The following is a 10022-nucleotide window of genomic DNA, read 5'->3' on the forward strand; positions in this document are numbered from 1 at the left end:
GTTAAATCACGTTTGTTGGGCATGCTATACGTTGCTTCTGTTATACTTTTGTCAATGTCAAAGCAATCGTTTCAGTGTAAGAGTACTTTGAATAGAAATCAAAAACATGTTTGATAATGAACATTTATTGAGAAATTCTAAAATTTGTTTTAATTCTCCGCCACAATATCAAAACAATAACATCACCAATTTGATGATATGAATTTAGGCTGAAAAATTTGATGAACTATTTCAAATCAATATCAGTCATTCCAAATATGATATGGATCCAAATTTAAAAATCAATATTAGAAAAATAGTGTCATAATACATTCCAAACAGACTCTTAATTAGTCCAGTCTACTTCTCTAACCAGTCCAGGGTAGTCTCGTGGAGCATAAAGAAATTATGTTGTGCTGGTACACAAGAATGGAATGTCCATTCTAATCACTTCTCTATTTGATATGAAATTTAAAGTAAAATAATCATTTCATCGGTTCATTCCTAAGAGCATCCGTAGCGGGCTCTTGGAACTGGGTTTTGGCAAGCAAAATGGGCCAAATGTGTCCCAACCGGCTCGCAGAATACCGCAAGGCCGAGCTCGATTGTGATAATTTTTTTTTTGTTTTTTGCTTGACCAAAACGGCGACGTTTTGGTGAAGCTTTTTTTTTAAAAAAAAAAAAAGCTTCATGAACAGTGCCTCGGAATGGTTTTTTTTTTTTTGAAAAACCCAAAAATAGGTTATTTTGAGCTCATTTTAAAAAAATAAAATAATTCATTAAATAAAAAATATATTGCTTTGGCACTGTTTGTTCAAAAAAAATTTATTTGGGCCAAAAATAAATTAAAAAACCTTTTTTTTTTATTTTTTCCCCTTAAAATTTTTTTAAGATTTTTTTTACTTTAAATTTTAAATATCTACCACAAATAATGTATTTGCCCGTTAAGGCACTGTTTGGCTAACACAAACAGTGCCTTAACGACTATAATTTTTAAAAAAAGTTTAAAAATTCAAATTTTTTTTTAACTTTTTTCAAAAAAAAAAATTAAAATTAGATTTTTTTAAATCACTTGACTTCTATAAATACCCCAACTCCCACCATCATTCGTCACATCTAACACATCTCTATTATCTATCATTCAAGCTATTTCTTCTTCTATTTTCTCAATCTTAGCTATTATTTTCAAATTCATTTCGATTCCATTGATCCTCAACATCCATTTTATTATAACACCCAATTTAACCCATCAAACGATGAGTTTTTGCCATTTCCCGAAAACAATATTAATTTTTCTTCACAGTCAGAACTAAACTCTAATTATTATGGAGGAGAATCTCAATTTCCTTCTCATCAACCATCCCAACCTTCTCATCAATATTGTGGTACTAGTGTTCCACAATTAAGTAACTCAAAACATTTGCCAAACACAACCGGTTATCCGAAATACGAATTGGACCAAGGCTGAAAATGAGGCTTTTATATAGGGCATGGATGTCCATTACCACTGATGCGATTACGGGGATAAACTAAAGTAAGAAGAAGTTATGGGAGGGAATCCTAGAACGATATGTACAACATATTGGTTTTCCTCGAATTGACCGAAATCCGAGAGCTTTGATGAATTATTGGTCGATGATCCAACAAAAAATCAGCAAATTTTTCGAGTGCATGACTAACATCGAAACGAATCGTCCCAGCTACTTCAACACTGATAATATGGTGAGTTATTTATTGTTTAAATATAACTCGTAAATATTTTAAACAATCGGCTTTTAATTTTTGTTAACTTTTTCGTGTAGATGATAGCAGCTAAAGACCTGTTTCGTAGCTAAATAGATGGTGAATTTAAGTTAGAAAGTTGCTGGGAGATCTTGAAGTATAACAATAAATGGCATTCACATTATACCGAACAAGTAGAAAAAGGAAAAAAGAAAAAAACAGCCGAAGAAGAGGAGTGGATTTGACTTTGACATTAATAAGTCTGTTGGGCACTCATTACGATCTAATCCGTCAAGTCGCATCATAACAGACGGAGCTTCAACTGAAGAATCAACGCACATGGGGGAAAATGATTCACCCGGTGTGGAAGAATATCAACAACTACAATGACCAGCAGGAAGAAAAGCAGCGAAGCAGCACCTAGCAAAAATTAATTCAGCATTTGAATTGCAAAATTCATTCATTTCCAATTTTAACGATCTTAAATACTGTTATGAGAGTCATCAGGAGAAAATGAAGGATGCCCAAGTGGCACGAGAGGTAAGAAAAGCGAAGAAAGAGAAGACAAGACAACTAAAGATTCTAGACAAACAAAGAGCTAAAAAGAATGAGATCATGTTAACAGATCCAAATTCGGCACCAACAGAAGCGGAGAAAGCTTGGATTATTGCACAACAAAATGAGATATTGGCATCTTTGCATTCACAGTCTGCCCCAAAATTCCCATAGGATTTTGTAATCCTTAGCCTATTTATTTTCTTATTCCAATTTAAGATATTGTATTGTTTAAGTTATTTTTAATTATTTTGTTTAATTTGTTTTTAATTCATAATAGATACTGTATTGTTTAAAATTATAATATTAATCCTAGTTTTTTTTAATAATTTGCAAAAATATTGCCGTTGAAAAACAATTTCATCATTTTAAATATTAAAAAATCATTACATAATAAAATTATAATATATGAAATATAGCCGTTACAAATATAACTGTTAGGAATATTGCAGTTAGAAATATGGCCGTTAGGGAAATTTTAAAAAAAAAATTATATATATATATATTTTTGGAGAGCAAAAATTCGGAAAGCCTGATGGAGTGCATGTTTCTGGAGAGCAAAAGTTATTGACGTGGCTCTTGGAATTGCTGACGTGGCATTTTTGGAGAACCAAAATCCGGAGAGGCTGGTGCAGATGGCCTAACAATAAAAATCAATTACACAACTAAATCTATAAAATGATCATTCAATTTTGAAGTAAAAAATCAAGTTCCAAAAAACCATCATGTTTTAAGTCCAAAAACTACCATCGTTTTTGCCTTCCAATACCACCGCCTTCTGTTGCCACCACCGCTACATCGACGGCCTTCCACCACTGTCGCCACCTTCTACCGCCAACACCTCCACCACCACGTTGCCACCACCATCACCATCAGAGTCACCTCCAATGTCACCACCACCACCACTATTGTCGCTGCCTTCCACCTCCACCACACCACCGCCATCATCATCAACACCATTACCACCTCCATTCCATCACCTCCCACCACTGTCGCCGCCTTCTACTGCCAACACCTCCACCACCACACCGCCGCCATCACCACCAGAGTTACCTCCACGTATTGTCACCACCACCACTACCACCACCACCATCACCATCACCACCACCACTGTCACTACCTTCCACCTCCACCACATCACCGCCGTCGTCATCACCACCACTGCCACCTCCACTCCACCGCCATCACCACCGACTTCCGCCACTTCCACTTCCACTGCAATATCGTAAAATCACACCTCTTTGTTAGTAAAAAGGACGGCCGTCAATTAGAAGGGTGGCAGGTGGAATTATGAAACGTAAAAGGGGTATAAGTGAAATATTGGCAAAGAGCAGGGGATGTAGGTGAAAATTAACCCAATTTTTGACTAATAGAAAGAAAAGGTTAAATTAAAGAAAGAGAAATATTAAACCAGGTCAAAAAATTTCATTAAATATGGAAAAAGGAGAAGTTGTGAAATAATATCATTTAAATTGTTCTCTTATCATATCTATATGAGTTTTTAGCACAATTTGGTAAGTATGAGGGGTCATATTAATCTATTATATTCTTGCTTCGTGTCAATATAAGAATATTCAATTATATTGGACAAACTGTACAAGTCCCGGTATTAAAATTAAATAGACAATGCAAAATAATTCGCTTAATCTATTTAATACAATATTAAATGGGTCATGTAACACATACACGACCCATTTAATAACCTATTTAATATATGTCTTAATTTTAAAGTGCAAATATTACAAAAGATTAAAATATTAAAAAAAAAACGTAAAAAATGACTAAATTTGTTTATTTCATATTAATAAAATACACAATTAATTTAGTTGAAGGAAAGGTTGTAGACTAGTAGTATAGTATCTACTCTGCCTGCCAAATTTTGTGTCTTGTACACATGAGGAGGAGGAGAAGAAAAAATAAAAAACCAGGGTTCTAACAATTGGTAAATAAATAATGGCTCTTTTGGTAAATATTTTTGTTTATTATTTATCTTTTAAGCTTAAAGGTATTTATGTATAACTTTTGTACTCGTTTGATAACTTGAAAATATTTGATATATTTTAAAAATAATAAATAGAAAAACATATTTGTTAATTTTAAACTGTTTTTAAAAAATTCCAATAGCCTGATCCTGCAAATGAAACAAATGACCCATGAATCTCATGAAACAAATGACACAAAATAATTCATTTAATCTATTTAATACAATATTAAATGGGTCATGTAAGGCATACACGACTCATTGCATAACTTATTTAATATATCTCTTAATTTTAAAACACAAATATAACAAAAGATTAATATATTAAAAGAGAATGTAAGAAATGACTAAATTTCATATTTCATACTAACAAATTACACAATTAACTTACTTGAAGCATCTACTCTCCTTGCCAAATTTTGTGATAAAAAATAAAAAACACAGTTCTAACAATTGATAAATAAATAAATAAGAACTCGTTTGATAACTTGAAAATATTTGATATATTTTTAAAATAATAAATGAAAAACATATTTATTAACTTTAAACTGAATTTTCAAAAAAAAAAAAACTTTAAACTGATTTTTAAAAATCCAATAGCCTTCAAATGAAACAAATGACCCATGAATCTTATAAAACCTGGAATTTGACAAAGCAAAACTGAAAAACAAAAGAGCAGTGATAGAGAAACCGAATGTTTCTACCTAAATAAACATCGAATCTTACTTGGCTTTGTCCACGTCAAATAATTTCATTACCTAACTCCTTATCATCGATCTTTTCTTTCCCAGTTTTTCCTTTTTCTCTCTCTTCCTGTTCGTTCTCTCTCCTCTTTGTGTCTGGTTCTTCACCATTTCTTCTTATACATCTCCTCTCTTGAGATACACATATCGGAAGTATTCTAGAGACAAGATCTAAAATTCTTCATCCTCGCTCCTTTTTCAAGATCACCTACTTTTCTCTATTCATAAATCTTCCAAGAATAAATATTTCTAATTCCAGATGAAAACCATGCAGAATTTTTTTTTGGTAAGTAAATATCCACACAAGAGTTGTCATTAATCCAGAGAAGAGAAACGGATGAATCTTCTCAAAGTTTCTATTTGATTTTTATGGATACAAAATCTGAAGGAAAGAAACAACAGGTGTAGCTTTTATTTATTTTTTCTTTTTTGTTCTGTTTTGTGATTTGTATTTGCAAAACATAAAGAAATTTAATTTTTTTTATTTTATCTTTAATTTTACGAAATCAAAATCAAAAATAAGATTGAATACGAAAGAAAAATTGAGAATTAGAAGAAGAGAGGAGAGGAGAGAGAATGAAAGAGGTAGGAGTTATCTTTAAAAAAAATAATTTGACGTGGCTCAGTCACATTAAATGAGTTTTTATTCTGTTGTTTGGTTCGATGCTCTTATCATTTTTCAAAACAAAATTGAATCCAAAATGGAATCGGTTCTAGGAGAGTCAATTTGGTCGACCAGGTTAAATTCGGTTCTCTAATAGGGTCAACTTGATTCCCAGAGGGTTGGTTACAGTTGGTCGTCCGTTAGTGTGACTTTATTGGCGAGTGTCTCTCACACGTGCCATGCGGTAATGGTCTATTGATAACCTAATTTAATGCGCCAATTTTCAAGACCCTTCTTTCTTGTGTGTGTCCACTGTGTGTTTATATAGATATACGGATACACACCCATTTTACACATAGCGACAACTCGCCTCAACCGCCATCCAATTATAGCCGTTTCCAAACAGTGGAGTTCCAACACGTGTCATCAACCCATTTCGTAATTTTTAAATCCTTTTTGAGCTGTCGCTCGTCAGTGATTTTGTGAAAGAAGAGGGGACAGAGTGGAGGATTAACAGCATGGAGGTTTATAAAAAGGAAAAAGTTGTAATCCCATCATGATTATTTACTACTATAATTAACTTTTTTGTCACACTATTCATGTCAGAAAAGACAAGGACAGATTATGAAAATCTTAAATGTCATAGATATTTAAGGGATTCACCCTATTGATTACTTACCTAATCTATATGTTAGAATTAATCTATCTGCTTTTACTTTTTTGAGATTTAAACAAAACAATTGAAGAGTGGGGTGTCTGTTATTTTCCTATAATACCCATTCATGGACTTTGTTATTACTACTATCATTACCATTTATCATTTGAAGTACCTACTAAAGAAAGGTTGGGGGATGGTTAGTAAAATACGAGACCCAAAAATATGGTTACGAATCATACGAATATAATTAGATATATTTTTTAAAAATATATCTAAAAATTTTGTTTAAAAAAAATTAAAATTATAAAAATACAATGCATACGTTCATAATACATTATATGTATTAAAAATTTGAGACCAAAAATTCGATTATATATATCTTATTATTATTTTTATATATTATATATTTGTAAGGACAATGAATAATAGGTAACAAATAATAAAATAAATCATTGATGTAGCATAACTATTTGTAATAAAATAGGGACTTTTACATACAAGTGGTGTTAGCAAAACTATATTACTAAATCATTGACGTAGTTTGCATATTTACTATATCATGAACCAAAAGTGAAGTCCTTCAATTTGAACCATTTTATAAGCTAAATGTATATTTTCACCCCTAAAAACTTATTTTATACACACTTTTACCAAAGAAGAACTTTTAGAAATTATAGAATTTCTTCAAATAGCATTTAGAAACTGTTGCACTTCACTAGAACTCGGTAATACAACGCATAGCCTTCAACAAAGAATAGAAGAGCTTAGATCTAGAATTATTCTTGTACAGAATATTCTAGAAGTTAGACGGCAAAATTTTTAGCAAGGTTTATCAGTAGAATATAATTTAATAACTTTGATAACTTTATAAGACGTTTAGAAAAAAATCTAGATTATATTAAAACTCAAGTAGACCAGAATTCTAGTCCAAATAATATAGACAACAAAATAATATTAGTCGCTACTAAAGACATAAACAGTGATATTAAAAATATTATAGAAAACCAAAAAATAACTATAGAATATTTAAAATATTTGAAAACAGATATCCAAAGACTATTACAATAGTTTTATGAGCACTAGTAATCTTGATTATCTAACAGCTTTAACCGAACTTTATAAAATTGACAAAGACCAGTAGGATTTACAAGTTTTAAGACAGACATACAATTAACTAATATAAATATTAGACAAAACAACTTTTTAATCCAGTTATTATTCCAGATATCTGAAAAAGTTAATAAACCTGAAGAAAAATTAGAAATAATACAAGAAAGTATTCTTAGAGAATCTTTTAAAGAATTATCTGAACTATCAGATAAAATAAAAGTTTTAAAGTTATCAACTAATTTCTTCTCGACTAAAACCACCAAGCGTGTAAATCTTTTACAACCACATAGAGAATGGTCATTGTCCTTAGAAAAGCCAAAGAAATAATGAGGGTAGAAGATCTATATGATAATGAGGACGATGCTCAAAATTATATAGAAAAATGAATGAAGAAAGTATCTAATAAAGTTAATCTTTATTCTAATAATTTATTAAATTTTCAGAGCAAGATATACAATTATCTTAGCTAGCGAAGGATAAGCGTAGTAAATAACCAAGTAATTTTAGATCTCATAACGCCAGAGGCTTGTCAGGAGCTGAAAAAAAGTAAATTAGAGCTTATACATTTAGAAGTAATAATGATCGAAATAGTAGGATTAAACAGATCAGAAGTAGGAACCAGACTACTCGCATATATTTATGACGATCGATGGAATAACCATCAACAAGCACAAATAGCTAGCGCTAAAATAGATCTAGCAGCCAACGCAACCATTGTAGGATGTATTCCTAATTTCACGATGACCACTAGAGAATTTAGTAAACATATAAAAATAGTCATATCCACAAAGGGATATAATACGATCGGGCAGTATGAAAACTTATTGATTAAGGCTTTATTCATGGGAAAAACAGTTAATCAATATAATTTAAAGTTCAAAACTTAATTTAGTGAAATAGTTAAACCTTTTAATAACAAATATGTCCAGATAATAGAGGCTAGAAAAGTAAACAGTATAACTCATGAAGGAACAGAATGTGAATTGCCAAATCTTACAAAAATAACCAAAAAGATTTTTGAAAACAATATGATATATTTAAAACATAATGGAGAAGCTAGTATAAGGTTTAGTAATTATAAAAGACAAGATAATTTAACAAATGATAATGAAAAAGAATTCTTAACTACTTTAGTAGAAATATAATCTCTCGAAGAAATAAATGTCCTTTATGATAAATTAGAAGATAAAATTCTAGATAAAATAAGGTACGATTTTGACAATTTAGAAGTAGAAGACTTACAAGATAAGTATCCAGAACCTAAATACAAACTTATAGAAAGTATTTACCTAGGACAAGGAAATAACAATGATATTAAGAGAAATATTATAAAAGTAGGACCTGAATCCTTTTATACAACCTATGAATTAAATGCATTAAAAGAGGAATTAAATGTAGTAGAACATAGAGAATGAAAAGAACCAGAAGGATCAGCTTCTCAGTCAATTGACCAAGAGATGCCTAACACCACAGGTAGTACAAATACCATAAACGATGTCTATACCAATGGACAATGGTTAAATCCCACATAAGAAATGTATGTAGAAAATAGAAATATACCAGATATGTACACATGGACACAAAATCATAAACGTTACGATAATATATCAGCCCAACAAGCAGGAACAATTTTAGACATATCACAACACGATCCCCAAGATTGGCAAAAATAATCGAAAATTGGGAACAAGATTGTATTAGGCAATTTATTCTAACCAATTTTGATAATAAAACACAAGACTTAACTTATTGTGAAACTTTTTAAGGGAAACAATCCATGATTGGTGGCAATCTTGCAAAGTAACTTATCCCAATGATTATGTCCTATTACTAATAAAAAATGTGTTAGTTGGTGAAGACAGATTATTAGACGAAACCCTAATAAAGCAAAATAAAACTTTATGTAATTTAGAATTAGTACAAATTTGCGATATTAGATATATAAGGGATTATACTAATAAGTTTTTCGAGTATTTCGCAGCCACAGGCGAACAGGAGATAAAACTCTAATTGATAGGTATCTTCAGAAATTATACGGAAGTGTAGGAACTAAGATATGGGAAACATGGTTAGAAAATTCTAGAAGAGATAGGTTAACCATAGGAGATAAAGTAAATCATGTTTATAATATGTTAAAAGCAGAATGTAGATAACCTAAGGAATCTAAACAAATCAAAAAATAATTTTATTATACATGTAGGCAAATAGACTTTCTACCACATTATGGTTGTATGCCTTAGAAAAATTATAATTGTAAGTGTAATAAACCTAAAAAATATAATCTATACAAAAGCAAGACCTACAAGAATTACTGAAATAAAAAACCTTATAACCCTAGACAATTCAAAAAGCGGCCTTGGTATAAAAGGTAAAAAATAAATAAAGATAATAATAAAAAGGATAGTAAAGATAACAAGGAGAATAAAGTAAACACATTACCCACAAAAGAAAGAAATTACAAATGCTTTATTTGTGGAGATCCATGACATATAAGACCAAATTGCCCTTATAGATACAAATAGAATCCTATCAAAATGATACAGGAAAAGATCAATATACTTGAAGATATTGAAGAACAGATAGAAGAATTATATGAACTAGAAAGTATTTATGATTCCGAAGATGACAATGAAAGTATATACAGTATCAAAAGCATAGACAGTGACATGA

Source organism: Cornus florida, unplaced genomic scaffold (genome assembly GCF_030987335.1).
Source record: "Cornus florida cultivar Cherokee Brave unplaced genomic scaffold, ASM3098733v1 CherokeeBrave_3.0.0_Hap2_Chr11, whole genome shotgun sequence".
NCBI classification, from domain to species: domain Eukaryota; kingdom Viridiplantae; phylum Streptophyta; class Magnoliopsida; order Cornales; family Cornaceae; genus Cornus; species Cornus florida.